Consider the following 18533-nt stretch of genomic DNA (forward strand, 5'->3'; position numbering starts at 1 on the left):
TCCCTTAGTCCTTGTAATGTTCCTATTATTCTAGTGCCAAAAAAGGATGTTACGTCGCGTATGTGTGTTGATTGTAGAGTCATTAATAATATTACTATTCGTTATCGTCGTCCTATTCCTAGGCTAGATGATATGCTTGATGAATTGAGTGGCTCTACAATATTCTCCAAAGTTGATTTGCGTAGTGGATACCATCAAATTTGTATGAAATTGGGAGATGAATGGAAAACTGCATTTAAAACTAAGTTTGGTTTATATGAGTGGTTATTCATGCCTTTTGGGTTAACTAATGCACCTAGTACTTTCATGAGATTAATGAACGAAGTTTTACGTGCTTTCATTGGACGATTTGTGGTAGTCTATTTTGATGATATACTAATTTATAGTAAATCTTTGGAGGAACATTTGGAACATTTACGTGTTGTTTTTATTGCTCTACGTGATGCACGTTTGTTTGGTAACCTTGGAAAGTGCACCTTTTGCACCGACCGGGTATCTTTTCTTGGCTATGTTGTTACTCCACAGGGAATTGAAGTTGATAAAGCCAAGATTGAAGCTATTGAGAGTTGGCCGTAGCCCAAAACGGTCACACAAGTGAGGAGTTTCCTTGGCCCCGCTGGTTTCTATAGGCGTTTTGTGAGAGATTTCAGCACCATTGCTGCACCTCTCAACGAGCTTACAAAGAAGGATGTGCCTTTTGTTTGGGGTACCGCATAGGAAGAAGCCTTCACGGCGTTGAAAGATAAGTTGACACATGCTCCTTTACTCCAACTTCCTGATTTTAATAAGACTTTTGAGCTTGAATGTGATGCTAGTGGAATTGGATTAGGAGGTGTGTTATTACAAGATGGCAAACCTCTTGCAAACTTTTCTGAAAAATTGAGTGGGCCTAGTCTGAACTATTCTACTTATGATAAAGAATTATATGCTCTTGTTCGGGCCTTAGAAACATGGCAACATTATTTATGGCCCAAGGAATTTGTTATACATTCTGATCATGAATCTTTGAAACACATTAAAAGTCAAGCAAAACTGAACCGTAGACATGCTAAATGGGTTGAATTCATTGAGACTTTCCCTTATGTCATTAAACACAAGAAGGGTAAAGAAAATGTTATTGCTGATGCACTATCTCGTTGTTATACTATGCTTTCACAACTTGACTTTAAAATATTTGGTTTGGAGACCATCAAAGATCAATATGTGCATGATGCTGAATTTAAAGATGTATTGCAGAATTGTAAGGAAGGGAGAACTTGGAACAAGTTCGTCGTTGACGATGGATTTGTGTTTCGTGCTAACAAGCTATGCATTCTAGCTAGCTCAGTTCGTCTTTCGTTGTTGCAGGAGGCGCATGGAGGAGGATTAATGGGACACTTTGGTGTGAAGAAGACGGAGGATATACTTGCTACACATTTCTTTTGGCCAAAGATGAGACGAGATGTTGAGCGTTTTGTTGCTCGCTGCACTACATGTCAAAAAGCTAAGTCATGACTCAATCCTCATGGTATAAAGCATGTTAATGTTGCTGATTTGTTCTTTCATGAAATTATTCGCTTGCATGGTGTGCCAAATACTATTGTTTCAGATCGTGATACTAAATTTCTTAGCCATTTTTGGAGATGTTTATGGGCTAAGTTGGGGACCAAACTGCTTTTTAGTACTACAAGTCACCCCCAAACTGATGGACAAACTGAAGTAGTCAATAGAACGTTGTCTACTATGCTTAGGGTTGTTTTGAAGAATAACAAGAAAATGTGGGAAGAATGCTTGCCTCATATTGAATTTGCTTATAATCGTTCATTGCATTCTACTACTAAGACGTGCCCTTTTGAAATTGTGTATGGTTTCCTTCCTCGTGCACCTATTGATTTGTTGCCTCTTCCATCTTCGGAGAAGGTTAATTTTGATGCTAAAGAACATGCTGAATTGATCTTAAAATGCATGAGTTAACTAAGGAGAACATTGAGCGTATGAATGCTAAATATAAACTTGCTGGAGATAAGGGTAGAAAACGTGTTGTTTTTGCGCCTGGAGATCTTGTTTGGTTACACTTGCGTAAGGATAGATTTCCTGATTTGCGCAAATCAAAGCTAATGCCACGTGTTGATGGTCCTTTTAAGGTGTTAGAGAAAATAAATGATAATGCATATAAACTTGAGCTGCCTGCAGATTTTGGGGTTAGTCCCACTTTTAACATTGCAGATTTGAAGCCTTATTTTGGTGAGGAAGATGAGCTTCCGTCGAGGAAGACTTCATTTCAAGAAGGGGAGGATGATGAGGACATCAATACCATTGTTACACCACAGCCCCTGCTGCTATACATACGGGACCAATTACTAGAGCTCGCGCACGCCAATTAAATTATCAGGTACTTCCGTTTCTTGGTAATGATTCTAATGTTCATGAGAATATGATGCTGCCTAAATTGGATACATTTGTTTTGCTTACAAATGAAGGGCCTGGCACTGGAACAAGACCAAGCATGGAGATGATGGCATGCGCAAGGGGAACAAGAACGGAGTTACAAGTGATGATTTCAGGACTTTGAAGCCACCATAAGGAGTGCAAGAAGCCTTGGACGAAATGTACAAGATGCCACTTCATAAATTTCGTCCAGAGGCTATTCTAGGTGCTGCATCACCTTATTATTGGGCCAGGCCCATGTAATTTCGAAATACTTAAGTATAGGCTGTTTTTAGAGTCCGTATGTGTGGGGAAACAAGAGTTAGGGTTGGTTTCGGGCCCCTCCTCCAAGGGCCACGAAATTCCCCCCTCTTCCTCCATATATACATCCCTTAGGGCATCGTTTAGACTTTGGGTTTTGTTTAGATTAAAAGTTCGCCATAGCTACAACTTCGCGTACTTCGTTTGTGTTCAACGACCAGACCAAGACGTCGCAGAACCCCACTTGATCAATAAAGCTTTCCTCTTATATTCGCAATATCCAGATTGCAATCTTAGTTTCTTGCTTGTTCTTCATTTGCCTGCAGGAAATAGACCCAAATGGTCAGGTTGATCGTGCTCCGGTGTGTTCAATAACCTCGCGGAGTTGGTTTAGCGATTTCTAAGGCGCGACGTCCTCGCACGTTCGTAGTCGGATCGTCAAATTCTACTCCATCCAAAATGATAGCCACCATCTCATCTAAAGACGGGACACCTTTGCCTCTATCAGGGACTGGTCACTGGAAGCGGAACTGCCCCAAGTATTTGGCGGATAAGAAGGATGGCAAAGTGAAAGGTATATTTGATATACATGTTATTGATGTGTACCTTACTAATGCTCGTAGTAGCGCCTGGGTATTTGATACTGGTTCTGTTGCTCATATTTGCAACTCGAAATAGGGCTACGGATTAGGCGAACATTGGCTAAGGACGAGGTGGCGATGCATGTGGGAAATGGTTCCAAAGTTGATGTGATCGCCGTCGGCACGCTACCTCTACATCTACCTTCGGGATTAGTTTTAGACCTAAATAATTGTTATTTGGTGCCAGCGTTAAGCATGAACATTATATCTGGATCTTGTTTGATGCGAGACGGTTATTCATTTAAATCAGAGAATAATGGTTGTTCTATTTATATGAGTAATATCTTTTATGGTCATGCACCCTTGATGAGTGGTCTATTTTTGTTGAATCTCGATAGTAGTGACACTCATATTCATAGTATTGAGGCCAAAAGATATAAGTTTAATAATGATAGTGCAACTTATTTGTGGCACTGCCGTTTAGGTCATATTGGTGTAAAGCGCATGAAGAAACTCCATGCTAATGGGCTTTTGGAATCACTTGATTATGAATCACTTGATGCTTGCAAACCATGCCTCATGGGCAAGATGACTAAGACTCCATTCTCCGGAACTATGGAGCGAGTAACAGACTTGTTCGAAATAATACATACTGATGTATGCGGTCCGATGAGTGTTGAGGCTCGCGGCAGGAATCGTTATTTTCTGACCTTCACAGATGATTTGAGCAAATATGGATACATCTACTTGATGAAACATAAGTCCGAAACATTTGAAAACTTCAAAGAATTTCAGAGTGAAGTGGAAAATCATTGTAACAAGAAAATAAAGTTTCTACGATATGATCGTGGAGGTGAATATTTGAGTTACGAGTTTTGCCTTCAATTAAAACAATGTGGAATAGTTTCACAAACTCATGCCACCTGGAACACCATAGCATAATGGTGTGTCCAAACGTCGTAACTGTACTTTATTAGATATGGTGCGAACTATGATGTCTCTTACCGGTTAACCACTGTCGTTTTGGGGGTATACATTAGAGACAGCTGCATTCACGTTAAATAGGGCACCGTCTAAAAATCCGTTGAGACGACACCGTATGAACTGTGGTTTAGCAAAAAACCTAAGTTGTCGTTTCTTAAAGTTTGGGGTTGCGATGCTTATGTGAAAAAGTTTCAGCCTGATAAGCTCAAACCCAAATCGGAGAATTGTGTCTTCATAGGATACCCAAAAGAAACTATTGGGTACACCTTCTATCACAGATCCGAAGGCAAGATCTTTGTTGCTAAGAATGGATCCTTTCTACAGAAGAAGTTTCTCTCGAAAGAAGTGAGAGGGAGGAAAGTTGAACTATATGAGATAATTATACCTGCTCCCTTATTGGAAAGTAGTTCATCACAGAAATCAGTTCCAGTGATTCCTACACCAATTAGTGAGGAAGCTAATGATGATGATCATGAAACTTCAGATCAAGTTACTACTGAACCTCATAGGTCAACCAGAGTGAGATCCGCACCAGAGTGGTACGGTAATCCCGTTCTGGAGTGTTACTTGACCATGACGAACCTACGAACTATGAGGAAGCGATGATGAGCCCAGATTCCGCGAAATGGCTTGAAGCCATGAAATCTGAGATGGGATCCATGTATGAGAACAAAGTATGGACTTTGGTTGACTTGCCCAATGATCGGCAACCCATAGAGAATAAATGGATCTTCAAGAAGAAGACTGATACTGATGGTAATGTTACTGTCTTCAAAGCTCGACTTGTTGTGAAAGGTTTTCGACAAGTTCAAGGAGTTGACTACGACGAGACTTCCTCACCCGTAGCGATGCTTAAGTCTGTCTGAATCATGTTAGCAATTGACGCATTTTATGATTATGAAATTTGGCAAATGGATGTCAAAACTGCATTCCTGAAGGGATTTCTGGAAGAAGAGTTGTATATGATGCAACCAGAAGGTTTTATCGATCCAAAGGATGCTAACAAAGTGTGCAAGCTCCAGCGATCCATTTATGGACTGGTGCAAGCCTCTCGAAGTTGGAATAAACGTTTTGATAGTGTGATCAAAGCATATGGTTTTATACAGACTTTTGGAGAAGCTTGTATTTACAAGAAAGTGAGTGGGAGCTCTGTAGCATTTCTAATCTTATATGTGGATGACATATTATTGATTGGAAATGATATAGAATTTCTGGATAGCATAAAAGGATACTTGAAGAAGAGTTTTTCAATGAAAGACCTCGGTGAAGCTGCTTATATATTGGGCATCAAGATCTATAGAGATAGATCAAGACGCTTAATTGGACTTTCACAAAGCACACACCTTGATAAAGTTCTGAAAAAGTTCAAAACGGATCAAGCAAAGAAAGGGTTCTTTCCTGTGTTACAAGGTGTGAAGTTGAGTCAGACTCAATGCCCGACCACTACAGAAGATAGAGAGAAAATGAAAGTCATTCGCTATGCTTTAGCCATAGGTTCTATCATGTATGCAATGTTGTTACTGGTGCGCGTCGGTCCTAAACAAACAGTTTAAAACCCCTTTCTGCGACGGCATTTGGAACGGTCGCCAAGTGAGTGTGGGCGATAGGGGGGTCCTTCCCACATGACCCAGAAACCGTCGGGGATAGGACCCCTACAGTACTCCTACTCGTTTCTGCTCGCATTGCCATCGCAGTCGGTATTCTGTGGTGCTACGTTTACGATGTGCGGCTCATCACAAACGGTTCACTATTATAGAACGTGTATGATGCGCGGCCCATCACAAACGGTTCACCGTTAAGAAGATTAGCTAATCGTCGTACGAGTGTCGGACAGGATTACGAAATGTCAGACCATAGTAACATCGTCGTACACGATAACTATCACACACCCTATTCTATGGTGCAACGTATATGATGCATACTTCATCAGAAACAGTTCATGGTTGCGAATCGTGTACGATAAGGCAACTAACACAAACATTTAGTTTGTCCGCACCGTTTGTGATATTGTCTGACATCGCACACGCTTTGCAAACGGCAACTGTGTGCATGCTTGCACATGTTTCCTCTCTGTGAACCGTCTCAGATTATGGTGCATATCGCAAACGTTTGTGTTTTACCAACCGTGTGTGCCGTAACAACCTGGAGAGCGTAATTTCACCATAATTTAATTGCTGCTTTTCCAAATTGTACCGGATTTGGATTTGAATTTGAATGTATGCTACAGCTTTATTCATATCCATCATGTTCAAACAACCAATGCATTATTCGATTCATAGGTACATATGTTCAAGAATTACATAAGAACCAAATAAAGAATGATGAACCACGGTTGTATACTTGTACTATTAAAGACGGTAAAGAAAGAGGCGAAATATATTCTGGTTGCTGAACAAGGTGAAGCGGAATGCCCATATTGTGTCCTCCTCCATGCAGAAGGCACACATGACTCTAGTCCAACCCCTTGTGATGGCCGACCGCCCATCCTTCACGGTCTTCATGAAAACATCTAGATAATCATCGTGTTCTGGTAGAAATACTTTAACCTTTGCATGCCCACCAATCATGTAGTTTGAGAGGTAATCTTGAGTAAACTGCTTTGGCAACCACTGCAAAGGAATAAGATTTCAGACATTGTCATCTAACACAACTCATTATGGGCAGTAAAAAGAAGGCTGCAAAGTTCTTACTTACCATCCTGCAGTTCGTTGTTGTCTTGGATAAAGTGTAAACAAATAGTTTAATTGCCATATTTGGACCCATTTTACTAACAATCTTTATCAGCTTCCTCACTTGATGCTAGTTCGTCGATATCTCATTGCCCCGTACGCACAAAGGGTCGAAACGCGGATCTTTACCAATGACATATGTACCTAAAAGCACCAAGTTAATATTAGAAGCTAAACAGCAATTGCACAATGATGTAGTACACCACTCTTTTATAATATGTCTATATACATCCGTATGTGGTAGTCCATTTGAAATCTCTAAAAAGAAAAATATTTAGGAACGCAAGGAGTATCTTATAACATCCAATATACTCACATATTAGATGAATTAACATCTTATATTATGGGCCGGAAGGAGTTTAGTTCATTCTTACAAATTATCTGCTGCTGTATCCACGGGTTACAGTTAGTTTGAGCTAGTTTGGGCTCAAATATCCCTAAAGTATATCTAAACATGAGGGCTAGTTTGAACTAGTTGCATCTATAACCCACCCAAAAAAACTAGTATCCAACCCAAGAGGTGCTAATTGGAGCTAGTTCTCCTAGTGGATTTATTATCAATCTAACCCTGCCATCCAAACAACTCTTTGGATGGAGTTAGTTCAGGGTTAGTAATGAGCTAGAAACTAACTCTAACCTCTAGCTAAGTTGAGTATCCAAACAGGGTTGTGTTGTTGCTGTTGCTGCTGCTGCTCTTCTACGTATATCTAGACATCATTAGAACATTAATGTAACACTCTTCCTTGTTGCTATGTAGCCTAGGATTGCATATTTAGACATTAAGTACAGTGCATGTTGCTATGTAGCCTCAGATATATTACATATGGCCCTAGTTAATGGGTTGCGGATATATTCAGTTAAAAGTACGATTCACCGATTAGTCGCTTATCAGTCGCCGGCCTATATGGTACCAGCTATGGATATCCTAAACAGTGAGCAGATATAAGCCATGGGATGAAACTAACCTCGATGGAAAACAACAGTCGTTCCCAAAATTGTCCTGTGTAGGTACATCAAGAAGCATGTTAAGCATAACAGGCTAAACATCAACCAAAATTACACATGGCAGACAAAATAATCTCCAAAAGATAGCTTCACAGTGCAGGTTTAAGCACGCTAGTAAAGCAAAACAAGTGGAAAGGTGTGCTAACTGCAACAGGCCTAACATTTAACAACAAGCAAACATGGTCATTCAAACTGGTATATTGTGCCGGTCTAAGTACACTGGTTATGGTTGAGGGAGTCCTGGATTAGGGGGTCCTCGGACAGTCGGACTATATCCTTTGGCCGGACTGTCGGACTATAAAGATACAAGATTGAAGACTTCATCCCGTGTCCGGATGGGACTCTCCTTGGCGTGGAAGGCAAGCTTGGCAATACGGATATGTAGATCTCCTCCCTTGTAACCGACTCTGTGTAACCCTAGCCCCCTCCGGTGTCTATATAAACCGGAGGGTTTAGTCCATAGGACAACAACAATGATACCATAGGCTAGCTTCTAGGGTTTAGCCTCTACGATCTCGTGGTAGATCAACTCTTATAATACTCATATCATCAAGATCAATCAAGCAGGAAGTAGGGTATTACCTCCATCGAGAGGGCCCGACCTGGGTAAACATCGTGTCCCCCGCCTCCTGTTACCATCCGCCTTAGAGGCACAGTTCGGGACCCCCTACCCGAGATCCGCCGGTTTTGACACTGACATTGGTGCTTTCATTGAGAGGTCCACTGTGCCATCACCGTAAGGCTAGATGGCTCCTTCGATCATCGGCAACGATGCGATCCAGGGTGAGGTTTTCCTCCCCGGACAGATCTTCGTATTCGGCGGCTTCGTACTGCGGGCCAACTCGCTTGGCCATCTGGAGCAGATCGAGAGCTACGCCCCTGGCCATCAGGTCAGGTTTGGAAACTTGAACTATACTGCCGACATCCGCCGAGACTTGATCTTCGACGGATTCGAGCCCATGTCAGGTGCACCGCACAATCACGACGAGCACGACTTAGCTCTGCCGTCGGACAGTGTTCGAGAGATCACACCTGCAACTACTCCGGCCCTCAATCCGGAACAAATTGCGCCATCTGAGGACGGGTGGATGGACCCCGTCACGGAGGCCGCACAATCAGTGGCGATAGAGCCGAATACTGACTTCACCTCCTACGAGACCCGTGTTGCCGAACCGTTGGGTTCGTCCCCGGCCATGGGCTCTGAGCCGCCTGCGTCCGTGCCTATCGAATCCGATTGGGCACCGATCATGGAGTTTACCTCCGCGGATATCTTTCGGCACTCGCCCTTTGGCGACGTGCTAAACTCGTTAAGGTCTCTCTCCTTGTCAGGAGACCCTTGGCCGAACTATGTCCGGCTAGAATGGGATGCGAACGACGAAGAAATTCGCTCCCCACCCACCACCCACTTAGTAGCCACTGTCGACGATTTAACCGACATGCTCGACTTCGGCTCCGAAGACATCGACGGTATGGACGACGATGCAGGAGACGAACAAGAACCACCGCCCACAGGGCGCTGGACTGCGACCTCATCGTATGACATATACATGGTGGACACCCCCAAAGAGGGGGATGGCGATAAGACAACGGAGGATAATCCCTCCAAGAAGCAATCCAAGCACCAACGTCAGCGGTGCCGCTCTAAGTCCCGCCATAGCAAAAGCAGCGATACCGGCACAGGAGACAATAACACTCCGAATAGTGCCGAAGACGACGATGATCCCCTCCAGCCAGACCTCGAGCGGGAGGATAAACAAGCTAGCCCTCCGGAACAGGCAGCAGACGGAGAATCAGAGGATGACAATTACATGCTGAAAGGACATACGGTGCCCCCATGTGTGGTTTTGGTAATTGATGACATTCTCTATGGACTAATGGTTGCATTGAGTTATATTTGAAGGATTTTTCCATAGGCATTTCTTGAAGTCCATGTGTTGGTTTCAAGGATTTTATGGGTTGACCAAGGTGCTATTAAGGAATTATCCAAAGATTGGTCATGTGAGTGTTGAGCTTATTGCAAGCATGTCTTGAAGAAGAAGATTGTGTGATCATTCATGTTTACCTTCAAGACATCATCCAAACAAAGAGAGTTGGAAAGATTCAAGGTTGATCAAGACTAAGTCAAGAGTGAATCAAGTTGATCAACTCACAAAGCGTAGAAGATGTACCGAGAGGGATCAAGTGATCCCATGGTATGGTAAGCATTTTCCATGGGCTTGCGTGTCCATGGTCTATGTGAGAGTCTATGTGAGAGTCTATGTGGGGTTAGGTACGTGTCCATGGGCTTGCGTCAAGAGGAAGATATCATACAACCCATGGAAAGGATGACATCAAGTGGTGATCGTCATCAAGATTGCCGTGTGCAAGTTCAAGTGGAGCATCACGAAGAGATCAAGTGCTTGAAGCTTGCCATCCATTGTGGTGTCAATGGACTTGTGAAGATGTGCCGAAGAGTGGCTCACCCATAGTGGAGTATGGGGGAGCAATCATCTAGTCTCCATCGACCCAACGCAATCAAGAAAGGTGGTCCATCTTGAGGAGGACAAGATCATCATCATCTAGCTCAAGTGGATCATGTGCAAGGCAAAGGTTTGCCCTTGATAGGTTTTCTATTTTACCGGTCTCATGGTGGTAGTTGGGAGACCGGGTTATAGGATCGATAGCCGTACTATCAAGGGGGGCTCTCAAGTGAGTAGCTTGATCGTATCGTTCGTCGAGAGCTCAAACCATTGCATCCTTGCATCATGTTTCTTGGTTCTTGTTTGGTTCTCTTTGTGAGTCTTAGAGCTTATGGTCATCTTGATGACAAGCTTGAGTTCATCGAAAACGGAGTTTGCATGCGTCTTCTATGATGTTTTCGGTGTTGGAGGTTTTACCGGTCTTATCCGAGGAAGGGTTCTCACAATTTTCTTTTGGGCCTTTTCTCATTTGCTTCTTATTGGTATTTCTATCAAGATTGTGTTAGCCCTTGTCGCTAGCTTTCCAACAAACTTGGTTTCGTCGAATTCGGAGTCCGTTTGCAGAAGTTGTGTCAGTTTTTGTGTCCTTAAAAGGGGCTGCTGCGGATGTAATTTTTTAGTGCCGCTCTTGGGAGCAGTACTACCGCGACTACTTCCGCTCGGGACCAAAAACTCGTCACAAGTCCAGCGGTGGTAGGCATGGATGTAATTTTTTAGTACCGCTACCCTTAGCAGTAGTACCGCTACCCCTAGCGGTAGTACCGTGAGGTCAAGCGGTACTACCGCTCCGACGGTTCTTCTGGCTTTTTGCCTCCTCGCTATTGTGTTTCAAAGGGCTACTACCGCCCTAGCGGTAGTACCACTCCTTGGAGCGGTAGTACCGCTCGGTGCGGGCTGTGAGCATAATGGTTGGATTTTTTCCCACCTATAAAAGGGGGTCTTCTTCCCCAATGAACCTTATCCTTTGAGCTTGTGTTCTTCCCCCATTGTTGACCTTCTTCGAGCTTGCTAACTCTCAATCCCTCCAATGATTCTTGCTAGTTCTTGAGGGAAAAGAGAAAGGAGATCTAGATCCACGTTTCCACCAATCACTTTCTCCTCTAAGTGAGGGGAACCCCTTGGATCTAGATCTTGGAGTTCTTCGTGTTCTTCTTTCGTTCTTCCTCTCATTTTCCTCCCTAGCATTAGTTGCTTTGGTGGGATTTGGGAGAGAAGGACTTGGGCACTCCGTGTGCCCTTGCCATTGCATTTGCTGCGTCGGTTTGAGTTCTCCACGGTGATACGTGGAAGTGAAGTTTGAGAAGCTTACTACTCTTGGGTGTTTGGCACCCTAGAGCATGTTCCTCTTGGGTGCCTTGGCGCCCTAGATGGTTGGTGGTGTTCGGAGCTCAATCATTGTGGTGTAAAACTCCGGTCAAGCGTCGGGGTCTCCAATTAGGTTGTGGAGATCGCCCGAGCAATTTGACGTGTTCCGGTGACCGCCCCCAAGGGTTGCCAACGTGTACGGGTTCGGTGACCGCCCTCAAGGGTCCCTTAGTGGAATCACGACATCTTGCATTGTGCGAGGGCGTGAGGAGATTACGGTGGCCCTAGTGGCTTCTTGGGGAGCATTGTGCCTCCACACCGCTCCAAACGGAGATTAGCATCCGCAAGGGTGTGAACTTCGGGATACATCGTCGTCTCCGCGTTCTTCGGTTATCTCTTACCCGAGCTCTTTACTTATGCACTTTACTTTGTGATAGCCATATTGTTTCTTGTCATATATCTTGCTATCACCTAGTAGTTTATCTTGCTTAGCATAAGTTGTTGGTGGACATAGGTGAGCCTAGTTGTTGTAGGTTTTGTGCTTGGCAAATTAACCGCTAGGTTTATTCCGCATTTGTTCAAGCCTAAACCTTAATTATTTTAAAGCGCCTATTCAGCCCCCCTCTAGGCGACATCCACGATCTTTCAATTGGTATCAGAGCCTCGTCTCTCTTTGTCAGGCTTAACCGCCTAGAGAGTAAAGATGTCAACTAGGGGATTAGGATTCTCAGACACTCTTAGTTTCAATGGCACAAATTTTGATGTTTGGGTTATTCGCATGCTTAATCTCTTTAGGGTCATGGACCCAAATTTAGAGCGAATTGTAGATATGGGTTTTTCTCCTCCAAAGGATCCCCAAAGATTATCTTTAGAGGATGAGAAAAACACTTATCTCAATGCTCAAGCTTCTAATGTGCTTTTCGATGCTTTGGGCAATGTAGTTATATTTCAACTCATGCCTTTCCGGGATGCTCATGAGTTGTGGACAAAGATTCAAGATAAATATGGCGTGTCCAAGTTTTGTGGGGATGATTGTTCTCCCTCCACCTCCAGCCATGTTGTGTTCTCAACTTCTTCTACTTCACCTACATGTGGTTTGCCACAAGGTAATGACATGGTGAGTAGTGGTGTTCATTGCAATGATGATAGTGGGCTTAGTTTTGATAATCCTGCATCACTTCCTTGTTGCGATGCTTCATCTTTGGACTCTAGCACTTCGAGCACTCCAAATGTTTCACATGCTTGTGTTGATAGTCCTTGCATATCATGTACAAATTGCTTGACTAAATCTCATGATGATATGCTTGCTATGTCTTGTTTCCATGATAAAAATGCATGTATTTCCTCGAGTTGTTGTGCTAACAATGTAGAGGAAACCCAACACTCCATGGAACAAGATGTGGTCTTGAATGGTGCTTCAAGGGATCCCACATCATCATCTATTGCTTTTTGCCTTATGGCCAAGGCTTCAAAGGTATCTCCCACTTTGAATCCCAATATATCTTGTGATAATATTGATGATGGCAAGAGTGATGATGATGTCGATTATGATGAAGAGAATGATGATGTTGCCTCCTTAAAAGTTAAGGGGGAAATAATTTTTAAAGCTCTTCTTAAGAATAAAATTGCTCGTTCCAACTTCATGGAAATCATGTCTATTGCTATTGAGGGCAAGAAATATATTGATGAGTTGGATTCTCGTCTTGAGGAGCATGAGGTCACCATTGATAAAATGGAATGTCATGAGCGTGATTATGCTAATGAGATTGCGGACCTCTCTCAAGCTCTTGAACTTGAACAAACCACCAAGGAATCTCTTGAGGAGACTTTTGCTCTAGAGTTATCTAGAGTGAAGGAATCTCATGATAGAGCTCTTGAGGTGGCCAATGTTTTTGAAACTAAAAATGCTAAGCTTGAAGTTGCTCATGCTAGACTCCTTGAGGATTTTGAGCACCTCGAAAATGGCTCAAGGGTCATCAAGGGTGAGCTCATCAAACTCACCGAGTCTCATGCTCAACTTGAAGCTTCTTATTTAAAAGAGCTTGCCAAGTTGCCTTCTCCTCTTGTTGTTAATAATGATGCTTGTGCTACTAACTCTATTTCTTGTGAAGCATCCATTTTAAAGGAGAACGTTGAGCTACAGGCTAAACTTGAGTTGCTATCTAGCAATTCTGGGAAATTGGAAGAAAGCCATGAAAAGCTCTCAAGCTCTCATGATGATCTTCTAGTATCCCATAATGTGCTAAAGATAGCTCATGATGCCATGATTGCTAAGGTAACATCTAGTGATCCTCATGTGGACACTAGCACTACTTTTAGTCAAAATGCTATATTGCCTTGTGCTAGTCCTCGTGATTCATCCATGTATAACGTTGGTACATCTTGTGATGAATTTCTTTCCTTGCCTTGTTGCTCTAACAATGAAGCTTATACTTCCTCTAGTGCTTGTGTTGAGACTAACCATGTAGAGGAAATCAAAGAGCTCAAGGCCCAAGTCACTTCTTTGAAGAAAGATTTGGAAAAGTGTCATGAAGGGAAGGCCACACTCAACAATATCTTGAGTGTACAAAAATCCCCCAATGACAAAGGTGGACTTGGATTCAACTCCGATAAGAAGAAGAAGTCCAAGAGCAACAACAAGAAGGGCCAAAAACAAGTCAAGAGTTTGGCCAAGATTATTTACTTCAAGTGCAAAATTGAAGGGCATCATGTTAGATCTTGCCCATTGAAGAAGAAGGCCATTAGTGACAAGCAACAAGGGAAGCGGCTACAAGTGCGTTCTCATGCTCAACCTCAAGTTGAAGAAAGGACTCTTCCCAATAAGACTCAAGCTAATGCTTCTCAAGTTGAGAAATCAAGTGAGAAGAAAGTGAAGAGTAGACGTTGCTACCTATGTCGTGAAAAAGGTCACGTCGCTTCTTCATGCACGAATGGTACCTTATCCAATCCTATTCTAATTCATGATATCTATTCTCTTGGGAAGGATAAGGTTGGCAATGTGTTTGCCAAGTTTGTTGGTACTCAAAGTGGTGTCAAGAAAAGAACCATTTGGGTAGCCAAGCCTATTGTGACTAACCTCTTAGGACCCAACTTGGTTGGGGACCAACTAGCTCATACTTGATCAATAGGTGTTGTTAGAGGACATTGGAGACTTGGCTACATTATGAAGAATTAAGGGGACTTCATCACTCTTATTGTCTCAAGCCAAGTCAATTGAATCATCAAGCTTATATCTTATATCCAATGTGCCTCCTTGCGGTAACTTGTACTTAAATTGCTTACATTGAAAGTTACTTGCCCCCTTGCATGTTTTGGTTTTGTTCCTTGCATGTGTTTGTATATGTTGTGTCTCCAAATTGCTTATCTTGAGTAATCAAGTTTATGTATGTTGGTTTGCACTTCATGTACATGTGTGTCGTACGTTGAGCCTTTGTGCATCTTTTTTGTATCTTAGTTGGCTCTTGTGAGAGATTAATGGAATATCCCATTATGGGGAGTGATGTGCTTTGTGCACCTCACAATCCGATAAATGTGTGTACATGAGTAATACCATCTAGTATTGATATTTCAAGATTATCTAGTCGCTATGTGGTATGTCTTCTCATGAGAAATTCAAATTCTAAATAGTCCATTAATTATCTCTTGTTGGATTCTCTTATTGCCTCTTGTTAAGTTTTTTTGGTATCACATTATGGGGGAGTCATATGCTATGTGCATATTACAAGCCTAGAAAATGTGTACATTTGAGATATTGTCACCTAGAATTGATATTGTAAATTATCTGTTCTTAGGTGGCATGTTAGCTCTACAATTTGCAATTTGCGTGTGTTCGGTGTGAAGATGATGTTGGATATCCTTGCTATCTACCAACGGGAATCATTTCCAAATACCTCTTGTCTTTTGACAATTGGTACTCACTTATGTGTGGTAGAAATTATTGATCATCTCTACATTGGCCTTTGCTTTTATTTGCCTTATCTCTTGCCTAGGAATGTATCACTCCCTTTGTCTTCCATACCACTTGTGGATCTTGTTATTTTCTTGACCTTGTCTAGTGTTTTCTAGATATAGTGAAAGTGGTGATCCCACCTTGTGCATTTTGTATTCAAATGCATATTCTCTATAATGCACTAGTCTTGGGGGAGCTATCCTATTTTCTATAAAACACTCATCTTGCGCTCCTTATCAAGTGTGTGTTGGTGGAAGGCAAGCCATTTTCTTTTTGGTACTTTGTGCCATCATGAAACTTTGTAGAGAGCTTGGTTTGTTTGGAACCATCCTCTCTTTTGGGAGTTTGATATCTTTTATTTAGTGTGTATCAACCGATATCTCATTCCTCGATGTATCTATTATGGATATCCTCCAAGTGATTATTTATTCATTTGGTATCTTTTCTTCACTTGGTTTTTCTTTGTCATTTGGTATCGGTTTTTGAAAGTCTTGAGCATGCATATTAATTTGATGTAGTATTTTTAGCATGCTTTCTTTCTTGGACCCAATATATAGGGGAAACTCCACCAAGTCTCAAATTGGATGAGATGTGCATGAAATTCATTTTCATTTCTATATGCACATATTTATGTGGAGGTTGTCCTATGTATTGTTGGTTCTCTAACTCTTTGGTCCCAATGAGTTTGGGTACCATTTTGTTTGTGTTGTTGTTCTAGGAGCAATTGGAGATGCATTGGATGCTCGGCTCACTCACAAGGAAGGTGGTGTCATCATGTGCTAATTGGAGTCAAGCTAGGATGATCAATGAACTACTACCTACCTTTAATTGGTATCTACTACATCCTTCCAATGATATCTTGGTAACAAGTATCTCTTCATGCATTCTTTTCTTGCATTCAACCTTGTGTAGGTTGCATCTTAGCATGATTTTCATTCCATCTTGTGATACTTGTTTCCTTTCTCAAAGCATCTCAACGATGATCTCATGTTGCTAGTTGTGATGTCTTTGATGGGTGTGTGGTAGGAATTCATTTATATACTATAAGACCATATCTATCCATGTGCTATGCTTCCAAGCAAATATCTTATTGGTATATGTATGACTTCCTTTTGGATATCTTGTTCCTTCATGTTGTAACTATTTCGGGTGTACATCCTTCTTTGTAGATATATATATCATCATGATTTCGTCTACCTAGAATCTTATACACTTGAGAGAAGTTGCATATCTAGATGATATCCTTTCTTTCACGTCCACCTTGTCTTTCTTATGTTATTTCTTTGGTGGCTCCGTGAAAGCTTTTGCCTTGAGTGCGTGTCTTCTATCGTTGCATCTTGATGCGCTCTTGTGTGGTGAAGATTATTTTCCTCATGCTTATCTTTACGAGGTTTTTGCCATCTTAATTGGTATCCCTCGTCTTGATGAGCCTTTCATCTTCTATCTTCACCGCGGGTTGTCACAAGCATAGGTTCTCTATATGCTTATTAGTAAGCTTGTGAACCCATTAGCTAGTTGTGTGTGGGAATGATAGGCCTTGCACCGTGTGCCTCATTCTTTCAAGACTTTATTGATGCTTAATGCTCTTCTGTACATTAGTCTTCTCAAGTGCATTGCCTTGACTCACACACATCTTTTTGGTTGAGCCGACTCTTAAGTTGCCTCTCTTACTTGTTGCTCAACCATGTGTTTGTTGCAAGTACTAGGCTTAGTTTCCTATATGCTCTCTTGCACTTGTTGTAAGTTTCTATTGATTTTGGGGGAGCTATGATCCTATTTTGTGCACTTTGTATCCAAATACAAAAATTCTTGATGCGCACAAATCATGGGGAGCTTCTCTAGTTTCTTTAGAACACTACTCTGCTCTTATCATAATATCCTTCATTCATGTGGCTCGTAGGATCATTGGCCTAGTTGGTTCGATTGGTATCTTTTGATAGCTTGCTTCAATTGGTATCTTTTGATTGCTTGATTGCTTGTTTCTCTCTTTTTTATGTCTTTGTGGCATATCTTCCTTTTGCAATCTTTGGGCCTCAATATAGTTTGTCTTCCTCCAAGTATTTACCGTTGGATATGTGTATTGCATTCCACTCTCTTGTTGAGAAATACACAATTTATGGAGGAACACATTTTATATTGGCCTTCTAAGCTTTTAGCCCATTTTGGCAATCGATGCTAGTGGGGGAGAAGTTTCACAGAGTTTTGTGGAGAAGTTTAGAGAGTTGTCTCTTCTAGATTTGGTTTGTTCCTAAGCATACACATCTCCTACGCATGCATTATTGGTTTTTGCATTGCATGGTGATGCAGAATTCCTTATATAAACTCTCCTGAAAGTGATTGTCATCAATTACCAAAATGGGGGAGATTGAAGGGACATGCGGTGCCCCCATGTGTGGTTTTGGTAATTGATGACATTCTCTATGGACTAATGGTTGCATTGAGTTATATTTGGAGGATTTTTCCATAGGCATTTCTTGAAGTCCATGTGTTGGTTTCAAGGAGTTTATGGGTTGACCAAGGTGCTATTAAGGAATTATCCAAAGATTGGTCATGTGAGTGTTGAGCTTATTGCAAGCATGTCTTGAAGAAGAAGATTGTGTGATCATTCATGTTTACCTTCAAGACATCATCCAAATGAAGAGAGTTGGAAAGATTCAAGGTTGATCAAGACTAAGTCAAGAGTGAATCAAGTTGATCAACTCACAAAGCGTAGAAGATGTACCGAGAGGGACCAAGTGATCCCATGGTATGGTAAGCATTGTCCATTGCACTTTGTGTACTAACCCATGGTCTATGTGAGAGTCTATGTGGGGTTAGGTATGTGTCCATGGGCTTGCGTCAAGAGGAAGATATC

This window comes from Aegilops tauschii, chromosome 1 (assembly GCF_002575655.3).
Source record: "Aegilops tauschii subsp. strangulata cultivar AL8/78 chromosome 1, Aet v6.0, whole genome shotgun sequence".
In the NCBI taxonomy this organism is placed as follows: Eukaryota; Viridiplantae; Streptophyta; class Magnoliopsida; order Poales; family Poaceae; genus Aegilops; species Aegilops tauschii.